This window comes from Jaculus jaculus, chromosome 9 (assembly GCF_020740685.1).
Source record: "Jaculus jaculus isolate mJacJac1 chromosome 9, mJacJac1.mat.Y.cur, whole genome shotgun sequence".
In the NCBI taxonomy this organism is placed as follows: domain Eukaryota; kingdom Metazoa; phylum Chordata; class Mammalia; order Rodentia; family Dipodidae; genus Jaculus; species Jaculus jaculus.
The window spans coordinates 100,500,950-100,515,889 of NC_059110.1; the positions used below are offsets into that span (position 1 = coordinate 100,500,950).

At 49.2% G+C, this 14,940-nt stretch overlaps 1 protein-coding gene and 1 pseudogene across 1 annotated transcript in view; one reads left to right on the top strand and one right to left on the bottom strand.

Moving 5' to 3' along the window:
* Nucleotides 1-11,956, bottom strand: part of Akap1 (A-kinase anchoring protein 1) — a 38,287-nt gene extending 26,331 nt beyond the window's left edge. Inside the window, exon 1 of the mRNA XM_045158799.1 lies at nt 11,903-11,956. The gene's annotated coding sequence lies outside the window, so the exon portion shown is untranslated. The remainder of the gene's footprint in view (nt 1-11,902) is intronic.
* On the top strand, nt 3,185-12,074 carry LOC101600598 (annotated as a pseudogene).
* The last annotated feature ends 2,866 nt before the right edge of the window (nt 12,075-14,940 follow it).

Here is a 14,940-nt window from a genome sequence, read left to right on the forward strand (position 1 = left end):
TTAGAAAGAGAGCACGCTCACTCACAGACGTTTTGGGGACCAGGGCAGCAGTTTCCCACCCTGAGGGATAGGCAGCAAGAGGTAGTAGGACCCCCGAGGACGTCATTTAGTAACGATATCAGTACCAACTGTGAGCCGGGTTCCTTTAAGGATACAAAGGAAAGAACTCTCAGGAAGCAAAGATGGAGGAAGGCGTGGAGACTCAGGGGACTCAAATTTCAGGCGATAAGACAATGCAGAGAAGACTAGCTGCTTCAATGCCATACCCCTGCAGCGTCACAGCACCTGCTCTTGGTCCAAGGCACCCTTTGCATAGAATGAATCAACTACAGTCCCGTGTGGGGAGAGGCTCAGGGAGCTGGGAAACCATCCCTTGGACTTTGCCCGGCACTGTGGTTTAGATGAGGAAGGCTAGGAGGCGAAGCTCCGGGCAGAAGGACGAGGGAATACCCCTCCGACGTACCAGACGCAGAGCCGGCAGCGAGGAGCCATGCCAGGACTCAGCAGGCGGGGAACGGGGAGAAGTTCCAGGAAGAGAACACATGCCAACGTCCTCAGGCAGGAACAAGACTGGCTTGTTGGGAGACCAAGCTGGGGTCCGAACATCAGAGCACTGCTGCCAGGGGACTGGCTGGCGGGGCACCACCCACCTACAGAAGCAGCTCTTGTAGCACGGGGCCCACAGGAACTGAGGGGCGTAGTCTTCCAGAGGAACTGATTGGTCTGAAGAGCTGAAGGGCTATTCAGATTCTGTCTCCAGAATATACTTAAGAACCAAGATGCTCATGAGTAGGAGCCGGACAGGCATGTCAGGAGGTCCCATAGCCACTGTGGAAGCACAGACAGCCACTGCTGAGCCCATGCACTCAGCCTCACCCCTCAAACGGATCTGTCTCAATCAGGTACTGTGGCCCCTGGAGGCAGGTACACTCGTGTATGTGCACGCGCACACACACACACACACACACACACACACACACACACAGCCCTTGTTGCTTCTTTGAATCAAACTTTGCAAAAACAACCATGCTCTCCAGCCAACATAAACCATAGGCCCCAGAGGGCCTTATATGGCTTGAAGCTTTCTTAATCAGAAACATAGATGGGCTGGAGTTGGCAGCTCCAAGTCAGAGGGGAGGAGGGAGGGTGAAGGGGGAACAGGATGAGGAAAAGATAAACTTGTTTGTCAAACTCTTTTTCCAACCCCCTTCTGCCTTTGATGGCTTCCTCCCAACAAAAAATTCCCACTGAGCCAGGCATTGGTTGCACATGCCTTTAATCCCAGCACTCTGGAGGCAGAGGTTGGAGGAGTGCTGTGAGTTCGAGGCCACCCTGAGAATACAGAGTGAATTCCAGGTCAGCCTGGGCTAGAGTGAGACCCTACCTCAAAAAAAAAAAAAAATTTCCACTGGGGGGGGTGCAGCTCAGTGGTACATCCTAGCACTGTGGGGATCTGGGTTTGACCCTTAGCCCAGAAAAATAATGTCCAACTGGGAGCCAAAACTTTGCCTTTTTCAGTTTCTGTATTTTGTTTAAGCCAGTCAGTGTCTGTTTAGTGGCTACCCCCTAGCTATGAGCAACGTCACGAAATGGGGGTTTCTGTGGTTTCCTGAGAAATCAGCTACTGGGGCAACAATGGTTCCTCATTCCCCAGGACAGCACCTACCTGTCTCCCCAGCTCACTCCCCAGCCTGGGCCCCTGCCTGAGAACCAGAATAGAAAAGGCAGTCCCAGAGACCTTTCCAGTGTCAGTCCTCCACAGCGACAGCAGTTTCTAAGGGTGGCTTTATTCTCAGCCCTCCAGATTAGGCCGCAGTGGGGGGCAGCCGCAGGCCCTCTCCTGAACACTGTATCCACATGCACTTGGCTCTCCTGAAGGATGCCACCTGATAAAAATAGACACAAGTTAGGTGGAGTGGGCCATACCAAGGCCAAAGGACAAAGCCAAGAGGTTATTCTCAGCACGGCCTTTTCTCTCAGAGCACACACAACTGCTGGTCTCCCTCCAAGGCAGCTGAGAAGTGGGAGTCACTCCTGTCCTTTGTCTGTTGGAGCAACAGGAGGGGGGTGTACAGCAGTCAGAGCTGCTCCAGAGAGGGGTGTCACCCCTGGTCCTCACAAAAGCACATCAAAGCTTGAGAGAAGTCTGGGGCTGTCTTGAACCAATCTTGCTGCCTCCTCCAACCAGTTAAGAGGCTATTCTTGAGTGACAGCCTGTTGAGGGCCAGGGGATGGTCTCATGACCTTCATGTGAGGTCTGACAGGCAATGTTATTATTAGCCAGGGAATGAATGACTTCAAGGCTGTCTGTTGCTACCTGTTCAGTCTTCAGGGTGGTTCCTTAGGCCCTGGGTCACAGCTACCTTTTTTATGTAGTCATTCCTTGTGCATTTCAAAGATGTATTCCCCAATAATAAAGAGGCTTTGTAAAGGGTTCAAGAAGAGGATTCCTATAAAATTGGACAAGAATAGCTCCATAGGGTTGTAAGGAGGTTTAAATGAGAAACACTTAGGATTTTGGGATAAACATTTAATCTCTTAATAACCCACTTTGACTTTCTGGATGAGGGGTAGTAATAATGGAGCGGTAAATAAGGGAGGCGGCATTTAGAAGATAGCTCCAGTGAGGTCCAAAGCCAGCCCAGTCTTCCAGTCTTCTTGGAGTCCTGGAATCACCCTACCCTTCCTCCTCCTCCTCGGGCCTCAGGGTTTTTTTTTGTTTGTTTGTTTGGTTGTTTGGTGGTTGGTTGTTTTTTCAAGGTAGGGTCTCACTCTGGTCCAGTCTGACCTGGAATTCACTATGTAGTCTCAGGGTGGCCTTGAACTCATGGCAATCCTCCTACCTCTGCTTCCCAAGTGCTACGATTAAAGACATGCACCACCAGGCCAGGGTGGCCCTCAGTTTTGAAGGAGAGGTACTTAGGAAGAGCTGAGAATATACAAATAGTATGATTAAAACAAAAGCACAGCCAGGCATGGCAGCTCAATGAGGCACGATGCATCTGGAGTTTGTCTGCAGTGACAGAGGCCCTGGAGTGCCCATTCCCTCTCTATTGCTTTTTATCTCTTTCTTTATCTCTCTCTCTCTCTCTCTCTGAAATAAATAAATATCTATTTTTTATTATTTTTTAATAGTCTGCAAGACAGCGCACCAGAAAGAGAATCTGTAAGCACTTCTGGTGTTATGGCGGCGGTGGATATCCAGGATTATCTGCCGGGACTCTCTTGGGTCCCTATTTTGAACAGTGATAGTGTCCTGAATTACTTTTCAGAAAGAAGTAACCCCTTTTATAACAGGACATGTAATAATGAAATAGTCAAAATGTACAGGCTAACATTAGAACACTTGAATCCGATGGCTGGAGTTGAATGCACCCTTTTGCATACTCAAGAACCCATTCTTTTCATCGCTTGAAACCAAGAATGGCAGTCCCCAGCTCAAGTTATCAAAATGGCTGATTACTACAGCATGGCTGGCGTGATCTATCAGGCAGCAGACTTGGGATCAGTTATAAACTCAGGATGCTTACATGGCATTCAATCAGCTTTTGGGGAAGCTATGTGCTACACTTGATACCATCCTTGCAAAAGACACTGGTGGCACTTCAAAGATCACGAAGGGCAAGATGCGGCCAAACCTAACCCAATCTGTTCTCCAGAGACAGCATGTATGTGCCTTACTTGTAGACCTTCGACAAAAATTTCCATCCAAATCTGTGCAGCATCAAGTCTGGAGAAGAGCCTATCCCAATGGATCAGACAAAACAAGCACCAGCGCCTGTACCAGAAACTGTGAAATCTGAGAAGACTACAAAGAACGTCCAACAGACGGTGAGCACTAACGGGTCCCCTGAAAAGCAAATGAAAATTCAGCGAGGACTGACCGAAAAGAAGCTTGCATCTGGGACTCCTCTTGTCAATTATTACACCTCAGTACTGCGGAAGGCTCTGGAGCCTTTGAACACTATCAACCCTCATTTGTCTGGAACGCGCTTATGTTTTAAGAAAGGACGTTAAACATATCATGCTTCTATGTGAATATTTCTTACAGACCATTTGTAACCTTGTCTCTACTGGACTTGGGCACAAACCTTAACTTACCAAGTATACCAGCATGTATCGACAAAGACAAAAATAAAGGTATTTGTGCCAGGCATGGTGCCGCATGCCTTTAATCCTAGCACTCTGGAGGCAGAGGCAGGATCACCATGAGTTCGAAGCCACCCTGAGACTACATAGTGAATTCTAGGTCAGCCTGAACTAGAGTGAGACCCTACCTTGAAAAACCAAAAATTTTTTTAAAATTAAATTAAAAAAACATTATTTGTATAAAACAAACAAACAGGATTCTAGGATCCAGCCCTACCTAAGATGCGTCTGTGGGTGGATCTGGAATTTCCAATCAAAAGGTATGCAGAGTGCTTGAGCTCTGCTGGGGTGGGGTTCCTGGAGTGGGCTTGCTTGTATTGATGTTGGTTATTCTCTCTTCGTGGACCTGTGAAAGTGGCCCGACTTCTTTCACCATTATGGAACTTCCCCTGGATATGGAAGCGTCAAATAAATTCCCCCCCCCCAAAAAAATAGACCACAGGAAACACAATGGAAATGCCAGGTTCCAGTAGGAAGACATGAGGTCTGGCTACATATGACATTTGAAGACCAAGGACAGTGAGGACAGTCTTGGGGATCCAGGAAGGACCTGTGAAGTAAGGATCAGGCTCTCAAGCCACAGTGGCTACGTAACGGATTAACATCGGGTTCTACGTGTCACGCTCATGCTCATGTCCTCCGGCCTCTCATTAAATTCATCTCTCAGGTTAATTTATAATTGACCACTCCCTTCCCAAGTGCATAACAGAACTTGCTTATTCTTCCCTTTTTTTTTTCTTCCTTTCTTTGAAATAGGGGAATTAGGGTCTTGCTCTAGCCCAGGCTGACCTGGAATTCACTATGTAGTCTCAGGCTGGCCTTGAACTCACTGCGATCCTCCTACCACCTCTGTTCCAGAGGACTGGGATTAAAGGCATGCGCCGCCATGCCTAGCTATTTTTTTTTTCCAGGCTGACCTGGTGCTGTAGCCCAGACTGGTCTTGGATTTATATCAATCATCCTACCTCAGGCTCTCAAGTGCTGGGACTAAAGATTTGTGCCACTATGCACAGCTTCAGAACTTGCCTCATATTCATAACATGAAAAGAAATAATTTATCAAAAAATTATAATATTTTTCATTTATTTATTTATGTGTGCATGGGGACGGAGAGAAAGGGCATGATCCACACACCATATGCATCTGGCTTACGTGGATTCTGGGAAATTGAACCTGAGTCCTTATGCTTTGCATGCAAGCGCCTTAACCGCTAAGCCATCTCTCCAGCCCTTCTTAAAATATTTTTTATTTCTGGGAGTCATGGCACACGCCTTTAATTCCAGGACTTGGGAGGAAGAGGTAGGAAGATGGCCTTGAGTTCTAGGCCACCCTAAGACTACACAGTGAATTTCAGGTCAGCCTGAGCTAGAATGAGACCCTACCTCAAAAAACTAAAAATAAATAAAATTAAATATATGTTTTTATTGATTTATTTATTTTCAAGCAGAGTGAGATAGAAAGAAGAAAGACAGCCAGGCATGGTGGCACACTCCATTAATCCCAACACTCAGGAGGCAGAGGTAGAAGAATTTCTGTGAGTTCAAGGCCAGCCTGATACTGCATAGTGAATTCCAGGTCAACCTGGGCTACAGTGAAATCTTACCTTGAAAAACCAGAAAAAGGAAAAAGAGAAAAGAGAGAAGAAAAACAGAGAGAATGGGATGCACCAGGGCCTCCAGCTACAGCAAAAAAAATCCAGATGTGTGCACCAACTTGTGAGTCAGGCTTTATGTGGGTACTGGAGAATCAAACTTGAGTCAATGTATGGCCCCCAATACATTCCAGATTTCCTTAAAATTTTGTATGGACGGGCTGGAGAGATGGCTTAGCGGTTAAGCGCTTGCCTGTGAAGCCTAAGGACCCCGGTTCGAGGCTCAGTTCCCCAGGTCTCACATTAGCCAGATGCACAAGGGGGCGCACGCGTCTGGAGTTCATTTGCAGAGGCTGGAAGCCCTGGCGCGCCCATTCTCTCTCTCTCCCTCTATCTGTCTTTCTCTCTGTGTCTGTCACTCTCAAATAAATAAATAAATAATTAAAAAAAAATTTTGTATGGAGGAGGTGTCAGTGTGTGGATCTTAGGGTCCAACCTTAACATGTGATGGTGATTTGGAATTCCAGTCTAAAGATAGGCCAAGCGTCTGAGTTCTGCCTGGAGTTCCTGAACTGCGCTGTGTGGTGTGGCTGTTGGGTTTTGGCTTGTGGCTTTTTTCCTCTTTCTGCTTGAGCTTTTGAAAGGGGGGCAGCTTCTTCGGTCATTATGTAACCTCCCTTCTCATCAACAAATACCTTCTTCTATAACTGTGCCTGGTTCTGGAGGTCCATCTCAGTGACCTGAAGCTACCTACCACACCAGGTTATTAGGCTCTGCAAACAAATGCCTTAACCACTGAGCCCTCAAAATTTTTGAGCCAGGCATGGTGATGCATAGCTTTAATCCCAGGACTCAGGAGGCAGAGGAAGGATTTCTGTCAGTTCGAGGCCAGCCTGGGACTACAGAGTGAGTTCCAGGTCAGCTTGGGCTAGAATGAGACCCTACCTAGAAAAAACCAAAATGAAAAGAAAATCATTGTTATTTATTTGTGAGAGATAGAAAGAGATAAGAGAAATTGGTGTGCCAGGGTCTCTTGCCACTTTAAAAGAACTCCAGATGAGCCACTTTGTGCATCTGGCTTTACATGGGTACTGCAGAACTAAAGCCAAGCAGACAGGGTTTACAAGCAAGTGCCTTTAAACACTAAACCATCTCATATAGATTGTCACCAAAGCTGTTGGAAAACTACATCCAAACATGTAATGCTTTATAGAGATTTGCAAGTTGAGGCAATTAAGCTTCTAGAGTTGGAAAAAGAATATTCTAGACCCACAATGTACAAGAGAACTTTCTATAATATGACTATGTTCTTGACTTGCAATGGTCAAGATGGTAATCTCAACACATTGCTTCAGGTCCCTTGCCCTAACTCCAAAGCTCCAGAGAGCATTATCCCAATGCCTTCCAAACCTTTCCCTAAGGTTTGTTTTTGTTTTTTTTTTTCTCTTGATGGTTTGTTTTTTTGAGGTAGGATCTCACTCTAGCCCAGGCTGACCTGGAATTCACTATGTAGTCTCAGGCTGGCCTCGAACTCACAGTGATCCTCTTACCTCTGCCTCCTGAGTGCTGGGATTAAGGTGTGCACCACTACAGCCAGCAAACCTTTCCTTACCAAATGAAAAAAAAACTGTTATCCTGGATGGCCAAAAGGCCTGGCTCAAGAGTGGGCTTTTGTAGACTAAGCCCAACTTCAGAACAATCCTCATCTGTCCTGAGCTCTGCACACTTTCACTTCTAGACCTCACCCAGCAGCCCTGCTTTGTTACCAGTGCCAATGGGCCTTGGTGACACATGACTACTGAGCACGACCAGCCAGTATTACAGCACAGAGAACAGAATGTTTACTGGCGATGGCTGTAAACTACAGAGATGAACAGCAGAAACTCCTAGATGACAAAGACCTGGACAGAATGAAACCATCACCACCAATTGGGTTGGAAGAAAAAGGAAGTTAAGGAGAGATCCAGTCATAGTGGTATAAACCTGTAATCCCAACACTAACTGGGCATAGTGGTACAAACCTGTAATCCCAGTGCTAACCGGGCATAATGGTACAAGCCTGTAATCCCAGCACTTGAGAGGCTGAAGCATGTGGGTTGTGAGTTCGAGGCTGGCCTGGGCTACAGAGCAAAACCTTGTCTCAAAACATGAAAGAATAGGGCTGGAGAGATGGCTTGCCAGTTAAGGCGCTTGCCTGTGAAGCCTAAGGACCAGGTTAGACTCCCCAGTACCCACCACAGCCAGGTGCACAAGGTGGCACATGTGTGTGGAGTTTGTCTGTGGTGGTCAGAGGCACTGGAGTGCCTATTCTCTCTGTCTTGTCTCTCTGACTCTTGCTCAAATAATAACCTTTTTTTTTAATCAAAGAGTTTGAAAAAAGTTAAGGATACTAAGAATACTTGAAACCTACTTTTTGGGGAGTAAAGGCTAGGGAAGATGATCTCACTATATGATGCTGGCTAGCCTGGAACTTGCTGTATAGACCAGGCTGGCCTGTAACTTCTCCAGGCAATTCTCCTGCCTCCTGAATACTGAAATTACAGATGTGTGGCACCATGTTCAGCGAAAGTCACTTATTACCAGAACACTAGCCCTCGGATGCTGGCTGACAATGCACAGTCCTTCACTGCAAAACTCAAACAGCAGCAAAAGATTAGGAGAAAAGCCCAAGGAATTACAAATATTCCTTGGATCTTCTCGTAAATGTCTCTCAGGGGATCTAGCCCAAACCCACACTTGTCAGATTCTCTACCCCTCAGTTTGTGTTTTGGTCTCAGACACTCACACAACCCAGAAGGGCCTGTGCAGAGGTGTGAGGGTTAAAGGATCAGCTCAGCTAGCACAAGAGCAGTCGAGTCTCTTTCTTAGTTCCCACATCCCAGGAGCTACTTCTTCAGCCAGCCCCTTGTCCTACTCCAACCCGCTCATGGACCCAGCTTCTCCCTGCCCAGGTTTAAAAAGAGGCGCCAGAGCTGGAGAGATGGCTTCACGGTTAAGCGCTTGCCTGTGAAGCCTAAGGACCCCGGTTCGAGGCTCGGTTCCCCAGGTCCCACGTTAGCCAGATGCACAAGGGGGCGCATGAGTCTGGAGTTCGTTTGCAGAGGCTGGAAGCCCTGGCACGCCCATTGTCTCTCTCCCTCTATCTGTCTTTCTCTCTGTGTCTGTTGCTCTCAAATACATAAATAAAAAATTTTTAAAAATAATTAGAAAAAGAGGCGCCAGGGCCAGCAGGTTCCTTCAGTGAGGGGGCTGCACACAATGAATACGTGACATTAAGCATTCATTAAGTGGCACCTGTGTGAGCTACTACTGCAGGAGGAGGAACCAGAACCCGCCCAGGAAGCAGCTTCAGGACTCACACTCCACTGTGAAGCTCAGCAACTGTCAAACAGTAGGAGGTGATCTCAGGGGGTCAAGGGGCCCACAGAACCCAGCTCCTCCCTATAACACTGGAATGACTTACTCAAACATTTTAACCCATACCTGAAATAAATTTCACCCAAACAGGAAAAGACTACTGCAGAGAAACCCAGTCATGGTAAAGCCACAAGGAAGATTGGAATGGAGCGGCTGGGGAAACCGGGCAGCTCTCCAGGCATGGGAGCTCCAGGCTGCCTGCTCTTCAGTGACCTACAATGCCAGCCTGATCAAGACAGGCTGACCCAGGAGGCTAGGTGGCAAAGCGTGGGGAAACCAATTTATCTTCCTTTTCCTTCCAATCAAATTACTAGGTCAGAGGGGTGCTTTTAATAAAATTCCAATCACTCAAGTGCCTGAGCCAAACTTAAGCTCACAGGGACTCCTGGGGGGAGGGGGAGAACATGCCACTTGAGCACACAGCATGTACAAGCACAGTGCCAAGGCTCACAGATATGACCTCCACCCACACTTAGGGTGAGAAAGGGAAAACCCTGGAGGTGAGAACCTCCTTCCTCCACAAATTGCGTGTAGGATCAGCCTGAGTTCCAAACCCAAGAACAGTCTGGGTTACCATGTAGCAAGACAAACTGCTTTAAAATATTGATGGAGTTACCAGCACAAAGCACCTCACAGGACAACAGAGCCTACTGAATTCAGACACTAAGCGAAAGCTTTTGTGATTTGCATACCTGTAGGATACAGAGGATCTCTTCTAACCCAAGGCCATATTTCACAAGACTACACCCAGGAGTTACTGCCCAGAACCTACAAAACGAGTTAGGGGTGAAAGAAGAAAGGCATAACCCAAGTCCAAAAGCTCACAAAACGTAACTTCACTAGTTCACCAGTGCTGGGAAGGAGTCGTAAATAATCAGCAGGTGAACCACTTGAATTCCAAGAGGAAGCCGGTAAATGAACAAGTCATGCAGGCTTCTTCATTTCAAAGACGCTCTGTACCTTTAAGAGTGGGATTGGGGGGCCCTAAAACAAAAATTTAAAAAAGAAAAAACCACAGGTCGTAATTTGGGAAAGACAAGCATGTAAAGTTATCGATTTGCAGGAGGAAAGAGCTTTCTGTGAATGGTGTTCCATCATCAGTAATTGCCAACAGGGAGGGTAGAGGAAGTCAGATACCACACCAACGAACAAGGTTGTATCAGATCCATCAATCCAGATTTCATTGCAGGAGTTAAATTTAAACACTGAGCACCAGGCCCATCGGTAGAGTAGGGGAAAGATCGGCAGTTTAGCCTCACTAATTGCTCTGCACATACACCCTACCCTAGTGGGTTTGAGAGGCCTCCAGTAGCACCTGGAGCGAAGTCCACCGGCTTTGTGTTAACCGCAGCCCAGAGGTAGAAAGAAGCCAGTCGCCCTAAGCATTTCCTGGGAAAGAACGGTCCCGGATGCTTCCCAGATGACCAGAGTCGCTTCTGCACATCCAACCCACTACCAGGAGCATCGTTCCACCCCCCTGATGTTTATCTAAGAAAGGAAACAGTGAAAACCCAGAACCTAGACTACGTGGTAGTTGAAATCAGAAAGCAGACCCTAAGGCCTCCCCAAGAGCATTTTTACCTAGGAGCCCAGAGCAATCCCTCCAGATCACAAGCCTGGGGGAAGGGGTGAGTGGGACGGGCGGAGTGCAACGCGTGATGCCCTGCTCCCCTAGGCGGAAAGTCAGCGGGGGCTCACGAAGCTGGAGGTCCTCACCTCTCGGGGCATGCTGAAGAGGATACAAACACCAATGTCCCTTCCAGACACCCAAGCCCTTGACCTCCCGACCCTAACTCGGTTCTTAGGCGCCCTCCACTACAAACGCATTTGGGGCTCACAACCTGTCTCCCAGCCCTTCCTCGCGCTCGGACCGCTGACTCGTGCGCCGCAATGAACTCCAGGGAATGGGCTACCCTGCCCGAGTTTGCCTGCGTGCCAACCCAGAGCAAAACCAAAAACAGGGGACCAAGAAGTTAGGTGAGGCTCGGGAAGCGACCAAACGGAACTCCAATCCTTCAGCATGTGGGACACAGCGTCCCTCCCCATCCCCCAAAGGATTTCAGGGATCCTGGCCATCTAACCAACGGATTTCGGGGATCCTGGGCACCTCGCCCTTGCCCCACAACCCGCCCAGCCGACGCCTCCCCGGGCTCAGACTGGGTACACACGACCTTTGAAAAGTAAACGCGAGCGAAGCTGGGCGACCTTGGGTGGGACGCGCTCAGGATCGCCTCCCCGGCGGGTGTGTGCGCTCCGGGGAAAGTTGAGCCGCCCGAGGGAGGGTCTCCCGGGTCGTCGCGCCCTCGTCCTCACCCCAGAGGCCGCAGACGTGCTTGGGGAAGGGGAGTGGGGTGGGGACGACGTTTGTCAAAGCAAAGCTCTCCCCCGCCCCCAGCCAAGCGCCCGCGATCTGTCAGGACGAGCCCGGGAGCTGATGGACAGCGGGCGGGGGAAAGGACCAAGGAAAGGGGGGCGCGCAGGTGACCGCGGCCCACGACCCCCGACAGCCTGACAGCGGGTCAGCGGGCGGGCGCCCTCCGCGTCCCGGGCCGCTGTCCCCACCCCGGGGTACCTGGCGCGCGCATCGTCCCGTGCACCTGCACCCCAGATCCAACCCCCTCCCCCGGTCACCCCCAGAAACTCTCCGTCGGGGCCCAGCAGCAGTCCCGGGGCCAGGCGTCTTCGCCGTCGTCGTCCCCCACTCCGCCCGCCACCACCCCCCCCTTCCCCGGAGGCCACACTTACCAGCTTCTCGGTGACCGTGGAGGTGCAGAGTCCCGGGGCCGCCAGCGCGCCCGCCCACCCGCCCGCGAGCCCTCGCCTCGCCCCGAGGCCCAAGCCCCGCAGCGACACGCTGCCCGGCCGCTCCCCCACGTGCTCGCCCCGGCCGGGCGAACACAGAGACATTAAATACTGAGGACGCGCAACGACGTGCCCGCGGCGCGACGCAAAGCCCCGCCCCTCGCCCTCAGGCCCCCCGCGTCCCTCCCCCCCCTCCGCACACACGCACACCCACACTCACCGCGCGTGCGCGCTGCCAGCCGCTCCCGTCCCGGACTGCGCGCGCCTGCCCCCAGCTGCGCCGGAGGGGGCGCGGTCTGCAGGGCTCCGCTACCCTCCCGCCGCCGCGCCGGCCGGCCGGCCCGGCCCGTGGCTCTCGCGAGAGCAGCTGTAATCTCGGCCGTGCCTGGATGCTGAGCTCGCCCAGGCGGAGGTTCCCTGGATGCTCTTCTCCAGCATCCTCGCGCGCGCCCACGAGATCATTTTCCGCCCTGAGCGGTCCGCCGCGGAGAGGCTGGGCTCTGCTTCGCGCTGGAGAGATAAGATTTCCCCCTAGAAAAGACTGGAGAGGCCGAGCACAGCGTGCCTCCGGGCTTTTTGATCAAACCGTAGTAACATTGAACTGCATCATTGGGTGACCTTAAATATAATCTTTTTTTAAAAATTAATTATTTATTTATTTCAGAGAGAGAGGATGGGCGTGCCAGGGCATCCAGCCACTGCAAACGATCTGCCTGGTTTACGTGGGTCCTGGAAAATCAAACCGGGATCCTTTGGCTTTGCACGCAAACGCCTTAACCACTAAGGCATCTCTCCAGTACCCCCCTTTCCCCCGCCATGAATATAATCTTAAAGCGATGTGTATAGAGGTGGTACCCGGCACCGCTCGAATGCAACTTGCTTGCCTGATTTTTGCAACTTGGTGGTGTCGAAGTGAAATAACTTTCCTCTAAATGGGTTTGAGGTTTGGAACCACGAGTCACAACCTCCACCGAGAACCTGGGAAAATAAACCCTCTTCAGACTATTGGACGGGGTAGGGTTCGGCTGACAGCCCTGTTCTAATCCTCAGGACATAGGCACTTTGTTTTTTCTACTGAGATAGTCTCATACAGTTCAGGCTGGCCTCAAAGTGACTGTGTAGCCGAGGATGACCGTGATGTGATCCTCCACTTCCCCAAAGCTGGCATTACAGGTGACAAGGGTTCTTTAAATGAGCATTTGTTTAGACAAAGTACAGAAAAAAGATCGTGTTGTTGGTGGTGCATGCCTTTAATCCCAGCACTCAGGAGTCAGAGGTAGGAGGATCAGCATGAGTTCGAAGCCACCCTGAGATTATATAGTGAATTCCAGGTCATCCTGGGCCATAGCGAGACCCTACCTCGAAAAGCCAAAACACACACACACACACACACACACACACACACACTTAAGTGGACAAATAGACCTAAAAGAAAGAAAAGGTGCTAGTCTTTTTGTTGTTGCTTTGTTTTCCGAGGTAGGGTCTTGCTCTAATCCAGGCTGACCTGGAATTCACTATGTAGTCTCAAGGTGACCTTGAACTCAAAATGATCCTCTTACCTCTGCTTGTACTAAAGGCATGAGCCACCACACCCAGCGGTGCTAGCCTTTTGAAATGCATGCAGCAAAAGGGGCTGAGGGAATATTCTTACTAGAAGTTCAGACAGGGAAAATTTTAAAAAACAAAAAGCAGTTTCTGGTGAACTGGAAGATTGTGAGAGGAGAGAGTGATAGGATAGGGGTCAACCACAGAAGGGGTTAATTCTGGATGGTTCTGGGGTGGGGCTGGAGGGGGAAGCTGGGTCAGGTTATAACCCAGTCAGGGTCTTTGCACTTGGTATTCCCTCTGTCTAAAATCTTCTGCAAATAAGTAGTCTTTCAGATATCTCAGTGAAGCCCTCCCTGGACTCTTATCGAAAATCATAAACAGGGGCTAAAGGAATGGCTTAGCTGTTTAGGTGCTTGCCTGTGAAGCCTAAGGACCCAGGTTCGATTCCCCAGCACTGATGTAAGCCAGATGCACGAGGTGGCACATGTGTCTGAAGTTTGCTTGCAGTGGCTAGAGGTTCTGATGTGCCTGTTCTCTTTCTCTCTCAAATAAATAAAATATTTTTTAAAAAAATAATAAAATCATAAACACGTAATTCCCACTCCTTTGTCCCATCTTTTCTATTTTTTTGGTTTTTTGAGGTAGGGTCTTGCTCTAGCCCAGGCTGACCTGGAATTCGCTATGTAGTCTCAAGGTGGTCTTGAACTCTTTGACAATCCTCCTATCTGCCTGCCTGATGGCTAAGATTAAAGGTGTGCACCACCACACTCAGCTGTTTTCCATTGTTTCTTTGAGACAGGGTATCATGTTTCCCAAGATGGTCTCAAACTCACTGTGTAGCTGAAAATTACCTTGAACTAATGATTCTCTTGGTTCTATCTCCCAAGTGCTGGGATTAGGATTAGAGATGTGCACAGCCACACCTCATTTACTCAATGTTAGGAATTGAACCCAGGACTTTTTAAATACATTTATTTATTTATTTATTTATTTATTTATTTATTTATTTAGAAGGCATATATAGAGAGAATGCATGCACCAGGTTCTCTAACCACTGCAAATGAACTCCAGACACTTGCACAAACTTGTACTCCTGGCTTTACATGGGTACTGGGGAATGGACCCTGAGACCTTTGGCTTTGCAGGCAAGTGCCTTAACTGCTGAGCTATCTCTCCAGCCCATTTTTACATTTGATATTGACAACTTCCATACATATAGACATTATACCATGATCATAATCCCCTCTCACAATCCTCTGTTTTCCTCTTCTCAAAACCTCCCTCCACTGAATCCTTTCTTCTTTTGGTAGTCTCTTTTCTATTTTAATGTCATGCTTTTTCCCCTCCTATTGTGTAGGTAGCATCAGCCGCTGTGGGTCATGAACCATGGCCACTTTGTGTGTGGCAGAGCACTCCTCCCCTTCCTTTGGCTC